A 20434-nucleotide genomic window follows, 5' to 3' on the forward strand; every position below is an offset into this window, starting at 1 on the left:
AATTAAAACTTATTACCTTATATATTGTTGGTCATCGATAGAATGTGCTGGTTCGAACAGTGGAAACATTTACAGAAAAAACTGGATGACGTGTATTATTTTGAAACTGAAAATTAGCCCATTTGTACACCTTTACTGTATCCTGCATTACGGTAAAACCGATTTATTCTTCCTGCAGATTGAAACCAACTGTAAGCGCTGTGACACAGAGCAAGAACAGGGAAGTGATCCATGGTCAGATTGTGCTGAATGCCTATTATACTTCTCCCCACTATCTGATGTGGCACTTCTACGTGAATTATTTGAGTGCCACCGTGTTTCTTAAATTCACTTTTCGTCGCTCTAGTAGCTCCATTCTATTCGATAGCACTTTGGCGATTCGTATGTTGGATATACTCGTATGAACTGCAACTGTAGCCTGGAAGTCAAGGAAGGCAGAATCCGGTTACGGTTGTGGACGGAGCCGTAATCAGTTACTATTGGTTCCCTTTTGCAATTACACGCATTTATTTTAAAACGGTAATTCCAGACACAGCAATAAATAAGATATCACACTTTATTAATGAAGGAATAAATAACTAGGTAATTAATAGTGCTTTCAGTGCGTTACAATTTACCAAATGAGCATAAAATACAGACACAGCAAATAATGTTTTAAAAACAAGTCAAAGTGATCCCAATTAGAATTTTAAGGAAAGTAACCACAGTCACGCCTGAAGGCCTTTAACGCCTAGAACGGCAATTATGAAAGATTTTAACAAACATAGTGTAAAACAGCAATGCAATAGAAAAGGTTAATTTAAACTGATCACCAAACGGGTGAGATAAAATGACGATAAACATGGTAGCACAACCATTTAAACCTGTTGCAACGCCAAGAATGGCAATTATATAAAAAATTTAAAAAAAGTACAGTAAAACAGCAAATACAAAATACAACAGAAATGATTAATTTAAAAGAACAAGCAAATGACCACCAAACGGGTGAGACAAAATTATGGTAAACTTAGTAGCACAATCGTTTAAACCTGCTCTAACCCCAAGAATGGCAATTATATAAAAACGTTTACAAAGATACAGTAAAACAGCAAAGACAACAATAAAACACAAGGGCCAGTCACAGACGGTGCACCAGGAATCGACCTCTGAGTAGGTCCAGCAAAAAACACTTTCGCGAGCGATGAGATAGGCAGCGAAGAGTTGCATTCACTTCACAAGATGGTAATTCACACTAGTGGCAGTCTAACGAATGACTAATTATAATCTTGCTGAGGCTACCTGACGTCCAATAAACCAAATGCAAAGATGCAAAAATACGCCAAAGCCGGAACCGGCATTCTGGACTCTGCCAGCAGAATACTGTGCTTAGAGGGCCCGGAACGAGAAAGGAATCACTACCACCAGAGTAGAAGAATCGCCAACCAACCTACAATCAAGTAAGCTGTCAAAACTACATGCCTCAGTGGACAGCAGTCGCAAGGCGAGGAAATGTATACTGCCGTTACATACACTAATCCCCAGGGCAGGTACGTGGGGCGTTAGCGGCCACGAGGCAGGAAAAATACCGCTGGTTGAACTAAACAAATAGTAACAAACTGAACGCAATAAACGGAAATTACAAGTCCAGGAAAGTTAATCAGATCCACCTTTCCCAAGCACTCCACTCGCTGCTCTTCGCCTCGGCAACACTATGAGCAGCAACACGAATCCAGGTCACTGGAGAATCGGAAGATCTCACACTGGTGGAGGTTTCTCTACTTGCATCTAAAAGCACCCAACGTAAAGCTTGCAGGATCCGGTTTACGACGTGGTCGTGCTCCCTCGTGACCACAGGCCTTCGATCGGGCAGTCCAGCGGTCCCAGTGTGTTTCTCGCGCTGTGCGGACCTGGCTCCTCCTGTGTCCCCAACCGAACTGCACACTGACACGACCCGGAAGAACAACGATGTCGCCCCAAAGATAGGGCCACAGTTACTACATATCAATAACCGCCACCGCTGCCACTAGCGGACAGGCAACGCTTGCAAAACCAAGTGGCGCCAGTCAACACAAGAAGACAAACAATCGCAACCATGTCAACTAAACGGTACCGTCTGGCCTCCAACAGAGGACGGAAACCTACAAACAGCACCAACGCGAACCGCAGCACGGCTCAGCAACTGTTGCTTTTGGCTGACTGTGACACATGCATGTGCAGCGTAATTAGTATTTGTACTGTCGATGAAAATCTATTCCTCGAAATAACCTACCGCTCTTAACCTATCGCTCTAGAAAAGCAAAAAAATAACACTTCAAAAATAAGCAGCAATTGTTTGACTGTCACAGTTTTCGAAGGCTTTAGAATGAACACAAAAGAAACAACATGATGCTATTTGTAAAACAAGATATTTACTACAGTTTTTACCATTTCGATAGGTCATGGGCTGAGGAACACTGGCTGTGCAATACAGTCTCATGTACTTTCCTTTTCTACACTTCAAGTGACTGCTAAATTCTACGAAAAATAACAGCGCACCATTATCCGAATGGGACGGAAACCTGTAGATGTGATTTACATGTACAGCCAAACAAATGATTACAATGTTAGAGAAATTGGATGGTTTATTCAAGAGACATAGTCAATAACACGTTGGCCCATCTCTAGCCCTTAAGCAAACAGTTCTTCACCTTGGCTTTGACTGATAGGGATATGGTGCCAAAATGTAGCCAGCTGACGCGTTAGATCCTCAAAATCCAGATAAATTTGCGGGGACGTCTACATAAGGCTCTAGACGTTCTCAATTGTGGACTGATCCGGCGATCCTGTTGGAGAAGCAGTGGATAGCATTCTATTAAGGGCAAGAAAACGGGCATTGAATACTGTCGACGTATGCTGTGCTGTAAGGTTGTTGCAAATGACATCCAAAGCAGTTTTACTATGAAAAGAAATGACATCCCGACCATCACTGCTGGTTGCCAGGTCCTATGGCGGGCGACATTCCGGTTGGTTGGTGTCTTCGGCCTGCAACCTTCTCAACTAGAGCAGAATTGTCTTCAGTGATGAGCCCCAATATCCAGCAAACTCTTGTCTGGAGACGCCTCGGACAACAGTGGGATATCAACCTGACTGTCGCTCGCCATACGGACCGCTAACCGGAAGTGATCGTCTATAATGCCATTTCTTTTACTAGCAGGACCTCTTTGGCTATCACCTACGACACCCTTGCAACATGGCACTACGTCATACAAGCCGGCATGGGCTTATAGTTCAGTAAGATAATACCCATTCGAAGAGTGCGACAGTTTCTACTGCTTATCGCCGTGCTTGCCAACAGTAATCTGGCCAGCCAGCTCGCCGTTTCTCTCCCCGGTTGAGATCAGCCGGCCGCGGTGGTCTCGCGGTTCTAGGCGCGCAGTCCGGAACCGCGCGACTACTACGGTCGCAGGTTCGAATCCTGCCTCGGGCATGGATGTGTGTGATGTCCTTAGGTTAGTTAGGTTTAAGTAGTTCTAAGTTCTAGGGGACTGATGACCACGGATGTTAAGCCCCATAGTGCTGAGAGCCACTTGAACCACTTGAGATCGTCTGGAGTAGCGTGGGCAGGGCCCTTCAACCACGATCTAACACGCGAGTTGGACAGAATTTGACACGATGTCCCTCAGGGGGATATCCAACAACACTCTCAATCAATGCTAATCTGAATAACAGTGTGCGGAAGGACCAGAGGTGACAAACGGGTTATACGCTTGCCCAAATTGAGCAACTCTTTCTCTTAAATTAAACATTCAGTTTTTTCTGAAAATGCAATCATTTGTTTTTCTGTATATGTACATCACATCTATTCACTTCCGTCCTTTCTAGATAATAATTTCATTTTTTTCTTTTTTCTCTTAGTGTGTACTTTCCTGTAGCGGTGTTCATTAACTGTTTATGCATTGATGTTTATATCTCATGACTTTGTGACGTAATCTTTATCTGCTATTAATAAGTTAGCTTCATTTTCTTCACTTTTTTGTTGGTTTATAAATTTATTCAATTCATCCCTGATCAGTCTGAAGACTGATTTTACGCAGCTGTTCACACAAGTTTTTCCTATGTAAGCCTGAGAGGCACCCACATGCCTTGCTCATACTGTGGCATCAAGCAGTCAGGCCTGCAAGATGAGTGGTCTGCCAAGCGAGTGGATCCATTCTTATTTATCGAGTAACATGGACTCTAGTACTCACACTTAAGTTACAAGTTATCCTCCTATATGATTAATACGCAACGGAAACACGCATCTGACTATCAGTAATTTACAGAACTCTGACTGTACACTACGCACTGGCAATACCACATTTTCTTTCTTGTCTTTTATTTAACGGCTTTTGTCACCACGTGGCCACCGCACTGGATATGAATGGCGCACACATTATAAATTCGGGACATTATGACAACATACAATTCGAAGGAAAATCCACCAATCTTTTTCTTTTCACTATCTTATTTATTCCGATAAATTCTCTAACCTAAACACACAAATTCTATAACCTACAACAATAACACATGAGAAATTCCGCCCAGTGGGCATGGATTTACAATGGTGAATCTCTATATTATGGTCTCGTAATTACTTTTAACGCTACAGTGCACTTTCTGGATGGGATGGTGGATCTTTTATTATACCTCACACTTCGACTCTCACAATCATCATCACTAAACCTTCCTCCAGACCGAGCGGTACCGAAGGAACAAGCAAAACCCACTAATCTTTTGAAACTACCTTGCTACTCTCCCATGCAAACCACACATAACCAAATTACATGAAATACATCACACTGCAATAAGAAATATAAAAAAACTAAATAGTCACAACACTATCACTTTCAGCTTTCCCACTTCAATTAATATTTATCCCAGTTTCACACGACACTGCCCCACTTCGTAATTCTACTTTCCTACTATGAACTCTGGAGATATTTGCACGTCTTCCTGTGCAATGCAAGCCTAGTGGCGTTGCTGGATAGGCGGCCAACTCACCTTGCTTCTCTCTCAGAGTTTGAATCAAGCGTCACACGGAATCATATCACGCAAAGTAATATTAAGAACATCACACACGCGAGTCCTCAACTGATACCATGGACGAGTACTTCTCTTTATCTTTTGTCTCATACACAGATTGAGACTCACACAGTACTCACCACGTGGAAGTACTCGTCTCTAATTTCAAGTCCTGCACACGCCATTTCTTAAATATTTCAACTTATGGTACACACGCTATTTCTTAAATATTTCAACTTATTGTACACACGCTAGTTATTCAGCTTAACTTAAGCACACGGAAGTATTTCAACTTATTGCTACACGTGGTTTCATTGTGACCGCTGGTCACTTCCGAAGATTACTACAATCCCTTTAATATTACCTGCCTGACATTTAATTCTCCCCACAAAAGTTCCTGAAATAGAGAAATTATTATTTCAAACTACTCTTAAATATTCCACATGCATACCATGTCTCCACTCTTTCATCATTACGAAGCACAACTAAAACAGGTCTTAACAGCACAAGATCCAGCGGCAGAGTGCTGAAACATGGCCGTTCTCTAGGTCCTCTCCCATCTCTGTCGAGGTGGGGGAAGCACCTTGCTATCGTATTGGTCAGCCACATTTCAGGCGCTCAAAGCTCTGGTAAATTTCATCTCTTTGGTCCCACCAAAGGTGGCCAAAGGATCGACTCAAAGATGATCATATATTCACATTCACTATCTGCAGTTAGCAGACGACCATACATTCATTCATTTCACAGATCTCACCAAACTGGATGTAGGGATTTCCTTTGTGGGAGTGCACATGTGATCAATTAAATAAATAAATTGTCATTCTTTCCCACACTGGTATCCGGCTTCGCTGTATTAATTGAAATTGAATTATTTTACAAAAAAAATGTGTTGTTCTGACAAAAATAATGAAGTATTTCGTACCTATTTTCAATGTCGGGCGGTACTGTACCCTTTCAAGCCTATCTCTGCATAACTACTGCAACTTCTATCTGTTTGAACCTACTTACTGTAGTCCAGCATCGCTCTTCCGCTACGGTTCTCAACCCTGCCCCCCCCCCCCACTCACACACACACACACACACACACACACACACACACACACACACACACATCAACAGCTTCAGTCGTTTAGTCAAATTGTGCCATGAATTCCTTTCTCTCCAGTTCGTTTCAGTACCATCTAATAAGCGATCCGACGTAAGCGTCTAATCTTCACCATTCTTCAATAGCACTACGTTTTTTCCGTTTATTGTTTATTATCGTTCCATTTAAATTTGAGAGAAATACCTCTACAAAGGCTTCCCAATCCTTATATTTATATTCGATTTGAAGTAATTTCTCTTTTTCAGAAATGCTTTTGTATATATTGTCACCTTCCAATTCAGTTTCCTTCTACTTCGGTCATCGTCACTTATTTTGCTGCCCAAATAACAGAAAGGATCTATTACTCCTACACTCTCATTTCCTCAGAAGATCGCCTGATTTAACCCTATTACATACCATTGGCCGTATTCTGAATTGCTGATTTTCATCTAATAACCTCTTTCGAAGACACTGTCCATTCTGATCAACTGCCCTCCCTAGCCCAGCGCCGTGTTTCACAGAATTAGAATGTCATTTTTGAATTTCTGTTTATTCTCAATTTAATTTCTTCCCCCTTAAATTTGATTTCCTGTTCAAATTCCTCCTTCGCTTTCTTCACAGACCGCTCTGTGTACAGAGTAACGTTGTAGATCGAGTACAACCACGTCAGGCTTCCTACTCAATAACCATTTTCCTTTCATGTTCATCAACTCTTACAACTAAAGTGTGGTTTGTGTACAAGTTGTTAATACCCTTTCATTACCCGCTTTTTATTCTTACTATCGTAAAAATTTCAAAGAGTGTCGATGTTATTAGTAATTGTATCTGAGCTATTTCATACTTTTACTGCTCCCGTTAGCATTAATATAATCATTTATGAAATCTGTGAAACCGACATATGTTTTCTCTCTTAAATTATCTTCACTTTTCAAATGTTAGTATCATTAAAATGCGATGAGTATCCACTTTTCGCCACTATTCTCTATAGCTTGTTTCCATTAACGTCAACATAAGCGTTTTCGGAGTCTGTGAATGTTAAGTGGATATTCTGTCTTGAATTATCTTCACTTTTCAGCTATTCGTTTTTACTTTCAATTGTTTGTTTTTATACAAATACTGCATCTACTGTAATTCATCCCTTCCTATATGTCATATTTACTCAGAACCTCAGCGTAGAGTCTATATACATTGTTGAGCAAGCTGATTTACAAAGTGTTCTCATAGTTATTCATATCTATGCTTTTAAGGAGTGAGATCACATTTGCATGCTACCACATGCTTAGCAATATACCTCATCTGATCAGTTTTTCATTTACAGAAACCTCGTAAAACCAATAAGCATACACAACCTCGAGACGGTGTATTATTATTAAACATGTCAAGAATTATAGTCACTCTAGGTCATCAAACTATTATGATAATTAACGCTGAAGATGAAACTGTGCTCTCTCACAACTTACGTATACGGACGCCATCCTTATTTTTATTGCGTGGCAACAAATTCCTTCTACACTTTAGCACATCATTTATAAGTTGCAGGATTCCCATTCATTATATAATCTTGTTCTGTTTTCTTTTACAGAATTTGGTGATCTGGTTGCAGACTGCAAACGTAAGTAAGATTTCATTCTCACTAACAGCAAACATTCAAATAATCATTAGGTCTAAGTTTCATATGAAACATATTTGTCCAACCTACATGGGTTCTTTATAAGAAATCTTAGTTTCTGTGGTTTTTGAGAACCACAGGATCTAAAGGTTGGCTTATTCGTGAAACATAAATATTCGTATTACAGGTTTCAATTTCTGTCTCTCAAACACAATTTCAGTGTTAATATTAATGTAACTTTGCTTGACTTTTATGGTGGCTTTCTTTTCAGTGCTTTTTCCAAAGCCTCGAAGGAATAATGCCTCTCGTAATTAGAATGTTATTTCATAACTTACGGTCAACGAACAAGGAAACATCAGACTTTGATTTTTAAAAGATGCAGCTTGCTGGTCTGAAAGGACGTATGTTATAATATGAGACGGCTAATAAAATGCTAGCTAACGGCCATTATTCTTCGTCAATTCTCTTCGCACTGATTGCTTGCACAAATACAAATTGTTTATAACACAAGCAATTAGGTTCGGTATACTGGTCATTCTAAATAAAACACCGATGCCTTTGATGATTTGCTTTATGAACTCAGTAATTGTACAGCATCTGGTAGAGTACGCTAAGGCGTTTCTCTCAAAACTCATATGGACGAACAGAAGAAGAATAATTGAAAGTTTTTGTCTTTTCTTTTAGAAATAAAAATTATCCGAGATGTTATCTCTTACGCCTATCACATCTATATCTATTCATTGCCTCTTCTCGGCGTATTTATTCCACACATAATTTTTCTTTTCCCTTGAAAGATATATTGTGGATATCCCATATGCCAAAACCACAGAATTAGGCACTAGTAGAAGCAATACAAGGCTTCAGTCTAATGGTTACTTGAAAATAAGCTCACACTTTCGACATTAGCACATGGGACAGGTAATTATAGATGTTGTAACAACACTGACAAGTTCAGTCGACACTAACCGTCTACGTGACTGCTGCTGACTGGCGTGGGAGTTTTGAGAACAAAAATTGAAATGTTCAACCTAATTGAGCACAAATTGAACATTGATCATGCACTAATAAAACTAGTTAGGTTGTACCTGATAATAAACATCGAAGTAAGTGGTACAGACAGATAATATTATAAGTGTATCATGTTGGCAGCGAAAAATGAGTGTACTTTATGAGACTGGATTACACGCGTGGCGATTATTAGTAGTTAAATAGCTACAACTTTTTCCAAGTCCAGACGACATGGATATATTTGGTGCTCTCAAGGAATGGGCAACCTGTTGACCTGGCTCATATTATACTTAGTTGCAGAGACGGTGTACCATCTCAAGTACTCATGTACCACAGAGTCGTCTGGAAGAGGCAATAACTTTTAATGTTCATCCCTCCTCCAGTCAGACTTTAAACTCTGAATAAATTCCGCTCTGCTCATAATGTGGGGCGGTGGGTGGAAGATTTTTCTCCTGTTGCCATTCTCAACACAGGCTCTCTAACTACAATATTGGCACCCAGAAAGTGATTAGCAGAAACGTGATACCTGAAATTAAAGTTCACTGCGCCCACTCTGATCGAGAAATAAAGTTATTGATCACTGAAGTTCATTATACTGAGGATTTAGGATGATGTCTCGGATTCATAGAAAATGGAGTTGGCTATAACAATTTTCACTGTATTCTGAAAACGATAAAGTGTAAAGTTTCAGACAAATGTTTACCCAAGCAATGCTACTAGCAGCTATTGTACTATCAGAGCTGTTCAGAGTGTATTGCGCGGATTCTGTTGCCCCTAGTTAACGAAAATGTTCAATAATCATTATCGATGTAAATGTTCAAAGTGAGTGCTCTCCAAAATTTGATGTTAACATGCATCAAACGCCATGCTAGTAATGGAAGAAGGTCTGTCCTGCTGCGACACGTGAAAATACGACATACGCAAACTGAGAATAAATCACTGAGGTCGTTCTGCAATTAACACTTGATCACTATGAGAACTCATTGTTACGTGTATACCGAGTTACGTAATACGGCATCCAAGGCTGTTCCTTGCAACTGCACAGACGCGACACGGCTTCCGCCATGGAGTGTGTGGTGATACGAATCTAGAAGAGAACTGGAGGCTGATTCTAGCTCGCAGTGTTCTTATTTATATAGCCGCGGTGCGGACCGCCGAAGGCGCAGCCGACAACATTTGCCTTCCTGACTAGCCGCTGGGGCTGGCTTAACACCACTTCAAGTTACTAAATAATTAATTGCTTCATTTACTGAAGGCCAATAAAGCTCTCAGTTTAATTGTGCTATCAGCAAACAGGTTAGTATCTGTAATAAAATTCTGATGTGACTAGGTTAAATACTTTTGGCGAGAGAATTATTTTAGTTGCACTGCACGCAATAGATGAGCTCTGGACTTGCCTTTGGAGAGGTTCTAGAGCTATAGTTTTGTAGCTACCTTTCTTAAACTTCTCACATCTTTGTTATTATAGCGTATCTCCATTCAACCTAAATCTAAACATCCTAGCTTTGTCTAATCTCTTACTTAATCTATCTTGCTTCTGTACTTTTAGGACAGAAAAACAGAAAATCATGAATTTCAACCAAAATATTAATTTGTGAGATCCAGCATGCTGTTTCCATTAAATTACAATTAAAGAGGAATCCTTCCTGTTGCGCCGATGATTTTTACGTAAAACGTTCAAATTTCGAAAACTGTTAAAGTTACTAAACTGAAACTTAGCACATTATTATTTTAGCATCACTCCTGACATGCTATTAACTTTTCAGATCATTTACTTTACGCTTAAGGTATCGCACAACATTCGTGATGTCATAGCTAGTTAGAGTCGACTAGGCTGGCACACAATGGAAAGCATATGAATTCTATATGGCATCAGTAGGCTGCTTCCCTACAATAAGAACTCCAGAACTGTAGGATCCTCCAAATAGTCTGTGGTTCATCAAATTACTTCGAAATTTGTGTCTGCGTCTACATCTAAACTGCACAAGATACTTCAAGGTGTGAAACGCCAGGAAGTTTGCATGTCACTGTCAGATGCCTGCTTTTCCTCTTCTAATTGCAAAAGGCACTTTAGATGAACGATGGTAACCCTCACATTAGATCGAATTTCTCTAATTTTATTGTCTTGATAGTTTCCCTATATGTCCACAAGAACGCAATCAGTTGCTCATAAAATTTTAAATCACTCTCATGACATGCAGAGTTTGTGTTAATGTTATTTATTTTAAGGATTTGTGGTAGCGGTTGTTATACATGGTGGGCCATAAGATAAATGTCAAAAATGCATTTGGCGTGATAAAACTAAACAAACGAAAATACAAGCTTATTATCAACACAGTAACATATGTAGAGTTCATTGAATCTACGAAAATGCCCAAAATAGTTTCCATGCAGTTCTAAGCAGATATATCACCTTTTCAACACTGATTTACGAATTTAGTCGCATATATTCCTGGACCTAGTTTTCAAATTATCATTGGATTTGTTCCTTCAAACGCTCACCATCAGGAGTCTTGAGGGAACTAACCTCATATTTAGGCTTACTCTAGACTGAAAAATCCGCAAGTGTGATTGGGGATTGTGGAGACAATTCAACAGTGCCCCGTCTTCCACTCCATTTATCAAAGTTTTCATTTAGAATGTCCCTTGTAAAAACTCCACAATGCGTGAATGCATATCAGCTTTTCGTCAACCAGTTACAGATGTTCAAAAAGTGAACTATTTTCCATTTCTAACAGTTCTTGAAGCATGTTTGGGTATTTTTATGGAACTGACGGCCCGATTAGCTCACTGCTGAAAAATGCCTGCCCATACATTCACACCAGGAGGATTTAACTGTATCTTCATCGCCAAATGGCGATTCGTAGAATCCCAGTAGGTACAGTTGTGTCTCTTCACTACGCATGGACCTTATTGCTCCAAAGGAAGTTTTTGTATAGCTTAGGACCTACTTCTTGTCGGATCGTGTACAATTTGCACAATTCCGTACACCTGTCCGGTTTATTTTCATGAAGTGAAGTTGTCCTGTATTGCCAGAATTTCAGTTCTCTTGAGTACTTTTTAGGGTTTTTCTTAGTATTGCTAATGCCTTGAACGATTTTCTTTGAGATTTAGTCGGCACAAAACATTGCACTACATAATTAAGATTCTCTTCTGTAGCAGCAGACCTTGGTCCACCTGAACGGGCAATCTCCACTACCGACCCAGTATCTCCAAATCTAATGCTTAATTTGCTAATACCTTGTAGAATGTAGACTCGATGTTTGGAAAACGTTCCACAAACATATACCACACATTATTGTAACTATAGGCATGTTTTCAGCATGACTGCTCAACAAATACACGCTACTGTGTAGTTAACTTTCTACTCATTGCCCGTCAGACAACTAAAAACATCACCTCAAACTCCTAGTGACGCCTGACGTATGGGTGCAATGCACTAGTCAAGTTCACAACCGATAACCACCACGCTAGGCAAAACGAAGTCGGAAGATTGCTAATGACAACTGATTCATGGCCTATTTTGGCAGTAAAAATGGTTGCACTCTGCTGTTTTTCTATCTTCCAAACAGTGCAGCAACTCATTCCCAGAAGGCATTACGGGAGAAAATGCTCCAAACGCATTGTGGAGCTTAGTGTAGGACTGAAAAACGGTTGAAGGCTACAAACTATTACCCTTACACTTTGTGATGTTTTGGTACGATATCTTTGTCTCACTATTCATTTGATTACTGAAAATTACTGTATACAGCTACCTGCGTAACAGAGATGAAAGTAAATCTGCATTCTCAGTGCGCTGTTCTTCCAATCGTGAATGGGACAATACGGACTGTGTACGCTACTGCGTGTGTCAACGTGCGTCGAAGGGTCATTTCGAGCTGAGACTGCTCGTCCACTGCAATTTACAGCAAGGAGGGCTGTCAGTGCCGGAAATTGTCCGCCGAAATTGCCTCAGGGATGTTCATCGAACATTCAGCCCTATCGTTAGGCCCAAAAAGTGCAAGGTCGGCCGCGGTTAGCCGTGACCGCTCTCTACAAACAGTGACTCGATGGTAACGTGAGGTACGTGAAAATTAACTGCGTGCTGCCTCTTTGCAGGGCCACTAGGATGGCTGTATCGATCCAGAGAGTGCAGAAGCGCCTCCACACGGTTAATTCTGCATCTACATCTACATTTATACTCCGCAGTCGGCCTTAAACCGTGTGGCAGAGGGTACCCTGTGCCACTACTAATCATTTCCGGTCCAGTTCCATTCGCAAATAGAACGATGGAAAAACGACTTCTATATGCATCCTAATAAGCGCTAATTTCTCGTATCTTCGTGGTCTGTCGCGCAGTATATGTTGGAGGCAGTAGAATCGTTCTGCAGTCAGCTTGAAATGCTGGTACTCTAAATTTTCTCAATAGCGTTCCTCGAAAAGAACGTCACTTTCTCTCCAAGGATTCCCATTTGAGTCCCCAAAGCATCTTCGTAACACTTGCATGTTGTTCGAATCTAACAGTAACAAATTTAGCAGCCTGAATCTGAATTTCTTCGATGTCTTCCTTTAATTTATCTGGCACGGATCACAAACACTCGTGCAGAACTAAAGAATAGGTCGTACTAGCGTCCTTTATTCGGTCTCTTTTACAGATGAACCTCACTTTCCTAGAATTTTCCCAATATATTGAAGTCGACCAACAGCCTTTCCTACCACAATCCTCAAATGCTCGTTCCAGCTCATATAGTTCTTCAACGCTACGCTCAGACATTTAAACGACGTGATTGTGTAAAGAAGGATATTATTAATGCTGTATACGAACATTAAGGGTTTGTTTTTCCTACTTATCCGCATTATGCCGGCCACGGTGGCCGAGCGGTTCTAGGCGCTTTAGCCCCGAACCACGCGACTGCTACGGTCGCAGGTTCGAATCCTGCCTCGGGTTTGGATGTGTGTGATGTCCTTAGGTTAGTTAGGTTTAAGTAGTTCTAAGTTCTAGGGGACTGATGACCTCAGATGTTAAGTCCCATAGTGCTCAGAGCCATTTTTTTATCCGCATTAAATTACGTATTTCTACATTTCGAGCTAGCTGCCATTCATGATACCAAATAGAAATTTCGTGTAAGTCTTCTCGTATCCTCCTTCAGCTACTGAACTTAGACACCTTACCGTACACAACAGCATCATCAGCAAACAACTGTTGGTTGGTGCTCACCCTATCTGCCAAATCATTTATGTATATAGACAATAATAGTGATCCTATCACAATTCCCTGGGACACTTTTGATTATAGCCTTGTCTCTGATGGACACTTGCCGTCGAGTACAACATACTGGGTTCGATAACTTAAGAAGTCTTTGAGCCACTCACGTATCTGTGAACCTATTCCATATATTCGTACCTTCTTTAACGGCCTGCAATGGAGCACCCTGTCAAACGCTTTCCGGAAATATAGAAATATGGAATCTACTTGTTGCCTTTCATACACAGTTCGCAGTACATCGTGTGAGAAAAGGGCAAGCTGAGTTTCGCACTAGCGATGCTTTCTAAACCCATGCTGATTCGTGGACATAAGGTCCTCGGTCTACAGAAAATTTATTATATTCCAACTGAGAATATTCTGCAGCAAACCGATGTTATGGATATTGGTGCCGGCCACAGTGGCCGAGCGGTTCTAGGCGCTTCAGTCTGGAATCGCGCGACCGCTATCGTAGCAGGTTCGAATCCTGCCTCGGGCGTGGATGTGTGTGATGTCCTTAGGTTAGTTAGGTTTAAGTAGTTCTAAGTTCTAGGGGACTGATGACCTCAGATGTTAAGTCCCATAGTGCTCAGAGCCATTTGAACCATTTTTGGATATTGGTCTGTGATGTTGCTGGTTCGTTCTTTTGCCTTTTTGTTGTACGCAGAAGTCACCTGCGCCCTTTTCCAAACACTTGGGACTTTGCGCTCGGCTAGAGATTCACGACAAATGAAAAAGAAGTAAGTAGCTAATGCTATAGAGAAGTCTTTGACTAACCTGACTGGGATTCCTTTCGGACCTCGTGACTTATTAGTTTTCAGTCCCTTCAGTTGTTTCTCTACGCCAGGGATGCTATTACTATGTCGTCCAGATGGTCAAATGAAAGTATGTTTTTTACGACTCTCCTGTGTGGACGTTTTATTGAAAGTGAAATTTAAAACTTCGGCTTTCATTCTACTATCTTCAACTGCCCCACCAGGCTGGTTAACAAGTGAATGGATGGGAGCCTCAGACCCAACAAGCTAATTTTGATAGGACCAGATCCTCTACTAAGGTGTGAGGTGGCAGTTGTCATATGCTTCGCGCATAGATCTTTTCACAGACGCACGAATCTCTACTAATCTTTGCTTGTCGTCAACTGCGCGTTCTCTTTCGAACCGAGAGTGCAACAGCCTTTCATTCCTCAACATTTTCCGAATCTCTTATTAAACGATGGTGGGTCTTTTCCATCATTAATTGTCCAGACCACGATTTACAATCTGCATAAACTTTGCCCCTGATTCCTCTTCGTCCATCTTACTGGAACTAAGTGGTGTCAGTTCATTGTCTAAGTGAGATGCTACCAACCGGTTATCTGCTCCAATACTCTGCTAGCCTTCCTAACTGATTTATTAACTTTCGTAACCATACTTGCTATAATTACGATTCGGCCGATAGTCGTCGTTTACGAAAATTGGTGCTATTGAACCCCACCTCTGCCATCAGTATCATGGTGCTCGAAGAGTTGGGTGCTCGAAGAGGCTGGGCTAGGGCAATGGTAGGTATACCGCGGCACCCGAGCCACCTTCCTCTCTGGCCCCTTGAGTGTGGCTCGCCAATAAAACACCACAAACTGACGTGTACGTACAGTGCGACTGAAAATCCGTGACCCACTCCTGTAACACGGGTTTCGGCCTAGGCAAGCCTGGTATCAGGAAGCGGGGTTAAACGGAGACTCACACCAGGTGCATTTGCTGCCATCCGCAACGCTTTTGCTGCTCATAACAGTGTTTTTGAAAGTGGGTGGTGGGTAATGTTTCGAACTCAACTCAGACACGAAAGATAACTTCATGGATAATGAAGCAGTGAAAGGAATCTCTGCCTTGATGAACAGTGTCAAACTGTTTCTCGTGAAATGTGGAAATAGGCCCTAGGTGTGATCGAGAGAAAAAAGTTAATTATGTTAAGACTGAACTAACAAGGGTTCATTTGGAAAGCAGTTTGGTAATACTTCTTGGGTTATGAGGCGAAAATAACTGAAAACGATGATATTGACATTTGTTACTTCAAAACAACACTTTTAAATGTGAGGATTGCTCTTCGCAACAATTGTTAGGAGTTCAGAAACAGTAAAGCGATGTTAAATGTTTCTCCCTTTAATACTAATATTGAAAACTTTGGAGCTCGAAAATTGAATGTCTTTTTGCGACATGGAAATGTTGAGGAAAAACAAATGTGGACTAGTTCGTGGAACAAGCGGTCTGCTTCGAAAAACTTGGAGAAGGGTGATACGCTGCTTTGTAATACCTGCAGTAGTATTCCTGGCTCATATAACCAGCTGCAAATAGTACCGTTTTTTTCTTTCGTGATTCACGTCTACATATTCGTGCGAACAGTCATTTTCAAGCATACAAACTTGAAATACCAAAACTTTCGACAGAGATACAGGGTCATTATTCACATTGGTGTTTGGTAGTCACTGTTGTGTCTTAATTTAATGGGTAGCTTAGTATGTAATTTTATAAGTAAATACTATCGCTATTAACTACGCTATCAAGTTTTATTCAGCTTACCTGTTATTTAACTAAGACTTAAAAATGTAGGTAAAATTTACTAAATCAAATTAAGGGTAGAAACAAGAGTTGACATAGTGTGTGCATGTAGACGGGATGGACTGAAGGAGTGGGCGAGACAAGTTTACACGATGAATGTGGGTGGGAGTGTTGGAAGCGATCGACCTCAGCGAACGTGTCTCGATCAGACAAACGATGCTTTTAGCGAAGGCCAACTTTGGAGTACGATAATTATGTTAACAACAATGTGGTTACCTATAGAGTGTAAGATTAACAAATCTGGTTCTCAAAAGAAATTTCAATCTTTGTGCTGTTGATATTATGCCTTGTTGATTAATTAGTTTATCGACCACTGGGCAATGGTATACTTACAATGGAGCTTGGATCGACTGTGTCGGGTTCTCTTTACTTCCGTGGTCAGGATTTGACTGCTGCCTTATGATCTTCGTATAACAGTGCGGGGGCGTGCAGTTATCAATGCACGCGTCGGGACATGCAGTGACGTAATTCAGCAACACACTGGGCCGATATTGTGAACATGTATCGAGAGTAATTCCAGAGCTGTGCACAGCCGGGACAGAATCCGTCGACCGGTTGTCCGGCCCTACAGCCAAAAGTTCGGTGGTAGGTTCGTCCTCCAATACGATAATGCACAAACATAATGTGCTTACCACGTGAGTACCTTTCTCTGCGAGAAAGAAATAGAATGGCTTTCGATATCTACAACTACACGGGCTTGTTTGGCCATCTTTGGAACGCAATACAGCACAGATTCTGCGTACCATTAGTTCTACAGTTTGTCGGTAGGCTTGTTGAGGTATGTGGCATCAGATGTCCCGTAAACAACGGGCCGCCGTTTTGCGTGCATGGTGATAGCGCACGATAACGACCCGGCAGGGTTTCATCGGATTCACATCAGGCGATATCAGTGTGATTTCACTATCACGCTGTTCAAACCACTGAACCACGATTCTGGCTTCGTGATAAGGACAATTATTCTGCTGACAGGGGACATGATTGTCAAGGAAGACATTAAACGGGAAGGGATGCATTTGGTCCGCAACTAAATGTTCAAATGTGTGTGAATTCCTATGGGACCAAACTACTGTGGTCATCGGTCCCTAGACTTACACACTACTTAAACTAACCTATGCTAAAAGCAACACACACACCTATGCCCGAGGGAGGACTCGAACCTCCGGCGGGAGGGGTCGCGCTGTCTGTGACATGGCGCTTCAAACCGTGCGGGCACTCAACGCGGCGGTCCGCAACTGTCGGCGTGTCTTTGATTACTACCACAGGTCCCATGCAAGCGCAAGGGAATGTTTTCCACAGCCTAACACTGCTTCCACCAGCCTGAGTCTATGGCGCGCTGCACGTTTGGAACTGCCGTTAACCTAGATGACAACGTTTGTGAAGACGACCATCGTCCTGATGTAGCAAGAATCATAATTAATCCGTAGAGCCGACAAGTTTACAATGAACCACCATCGAACCCCGACGGCCCCGTGCGTAGTGCAGATGTAATTGTCAATGTCGTTGGGTCAACATGTTACACGTAGTATTGGTCGGCTGCGGAGCTCCATGTTCAACAGTGAAACACTTGTGCATGCACCAGCAAATGTGCTCTTTCGGCAGAGATGCCAAGATGACTATCTATCCTACTTTGCAGAGCAGAAAAGCCTCCAAACCCCACGTTCTGTGAAGAATCCTGGACGTCTAACCACTTAGCGCCTAGTGGTAGTTTCTCTGTTCTTCTACCACCTACCGTAGATGCACATGAAACTAGCACATGAACATTCGACCAGTTTCTCCGTTTTCAAGTTACTCGTTCACACGCTCTGCGTAATAGTAAGCTGCTCTTTGTCACAGTCGCTTATGTCAATGGATTTCCCCATTTGCAGTCCATATCTTCACTAGGCTGATGTTGCATCCGTCTCTGCACCACTTACATACCTTACTCACCGCGTCACGTGCATCGAACGTCTCGGTGAACAGTGTCCATAATGTTTTGGGTGTTTTGGCTGTTCAGTGTATACTCCACAAGCCATCTTACATTAGATTGCGGGGGGTATTTCGTCCGTCACTGTCAGTGCCCCCCCCCCCCCCCTCCCCGCCCCACAACTCCATCCTCTTTTTCCGTTACAGCCGTGAATCGTTAACGTGAAGGACGGCTGTTGGTATGCTTCCGTAAGAGTTCGTACGCGCTGACATGAACTCGATCGAGCACGCTTGGGGGCCACTTGAAACGTCCAATACGCTATTGTTAGAATCCTTGTCAGATAATACATGATCTTAGGGGGACCATTGTCAGAAAATAGGACAGGATTGGGCTACAACATCTGGACCACATTCTGTACACCAGTCGAAGCAGGGTCCAAGAACATTATAACGCACAGGCTGGACCACCAGGGTGCTAAACGTTACCTAGCAGCAGATTTAAATTTCAGATGTCCAATAGGTGTACGTTTGAACGGACAGCCTTTGTTTTGGTATGAATTCTTTTTATTTCGAAAACAAGCTATTATTTTCCAGTTTTATAGGGCTTATTGTTTCATTCGCTCATCGCCTATAAAATAAGCTCCCACATGTCCGCCTATATGCAGTTAGTGCAAAACATTCTTTGAGCAGTTTAGTTGTTTCATAACTTGCTAGTGATGGTCGTCCTTGTGAGCATCGTTTATTGTCTGTCAACTCTGGTAAAGTACATATTTGACGTGGTAACGTATCGAGGCCCTCTTCTACTCCTTCTATAGCGTTTACAAACTTAAATTTCAGAACACTGGGGCTTCATAGCACATTGAATTTTTAGCCAGAAATCATGCACAACTCTGCAGTCGTAATCATATGTGTACCCTCGTACACCTGTGGGATAAAGGCCGGCAGCTGTGGCCGAGCGGTTCTAGGCGCTTCAGTCCGGAACCACGCTGCTGCTACAGTCACAGGTTCGAATCCTGCCTCGGGCATGGATATGTGTGTGATGTCCTTAGGTTAGTTAGGTTTAAGTAGTCCTAAGTCTAGGGGACTGGCAACGGCCTTGTCGCAGTGGATACACCGGTTCCCGTCAGATCACCGAAGTTAAGCGCTGTCGGGCGTGGCCGGCACTTAGATGGGTGACCATCCGGGCCGCCATGAGCTGTTGGCATTTTTCTGGGTGCACTCAGCCTCGTGATGCCGATTGAGGAGCTACTCGACCGAATGGTAGCGGCTCCGGTCAAAGAAAACCATCATAACCACCGGGAGAGCGGTGTGCTGACCACACGCCCCTCCTGTCCGCATCCTCCGCTGAGGATGACACGGTGGTCGGATGGTCCCGGTGGGTCACATGTGGCCTGATGACGGAGTGCTAAGTCTAGGGGACTGATGGCCTCAGATGTTAAGTCCCATAGTGCTTAGAGCCATTTGTGGGATAAAGTTACTTGTTCAAAATGTTCAAATGTGTGTGAAATCTTATGGGCTTAACTACTAAGGTCATCAGTCCCTAAGCTTACACACTATTTAACCTAAATTATCCTATGGACAAACACACACACCCATACCAGAGGGAGGACTCGAAAATCCGCCGGGATCTGCCGCACAGTCCATGACTGCAGCGCTTTAGAGTTACTTGTTACTGTAGTGTGTTCCAACATTAACATAATATCATTTTATAAATGATAGAGCGCAGCAATCATTCGTCCTTTTTTTGCAGGTTGTATTACGCAAATCCATATTTCGGCTAGTGCCTAACCATTATCAATGCACTATTTTTTAATCTCGATGTACGTTAGTTCCCTGTTGTATTCAAAGAACTCTGACTGACGCCTGATCAACAGGGAACTAACATGCATCGAGATTAAAAAATAGAACTATTTTTTAATCTCGATGCATGTTAGTTCCCTGTTGTTGATAATGACTAGGCACTAGCCGAAATCTGGATTTGTGTAACAAAACCTGCAAAT

At 42.0% G+C, this 20434-nt stretch overlaps 1 pseudogene; it reads left to right on the plus strand.

Moving 5' to 3' along the window:
* The first annotated feature begins 19520 nt into the window (after nucleotides 1-19520).
* On the plus strand, nucleotides 19521-19638 carry LOC126417323 (5S ribosomal RNA; annotated as a pseudogene).
* The last annotated feature ends 796 nt before the right edge of the window (nucleotides 19639-20434 follow it).

Source organism: Schistocerca serialis, chromosome 8, assembly GCF_023864345.2.
Source record: "Schistocerca serialis cubense isolate TAMUIC-IGC-003099 chromosome 8, iqSchSeri2.2, whole genome shotgun sequence".
NCBI lineage: Eukaryota > Metazoa > Arthropoda > Insecta > Orthoptera > Acrididae > Schistocerca > Schistocerca serialis.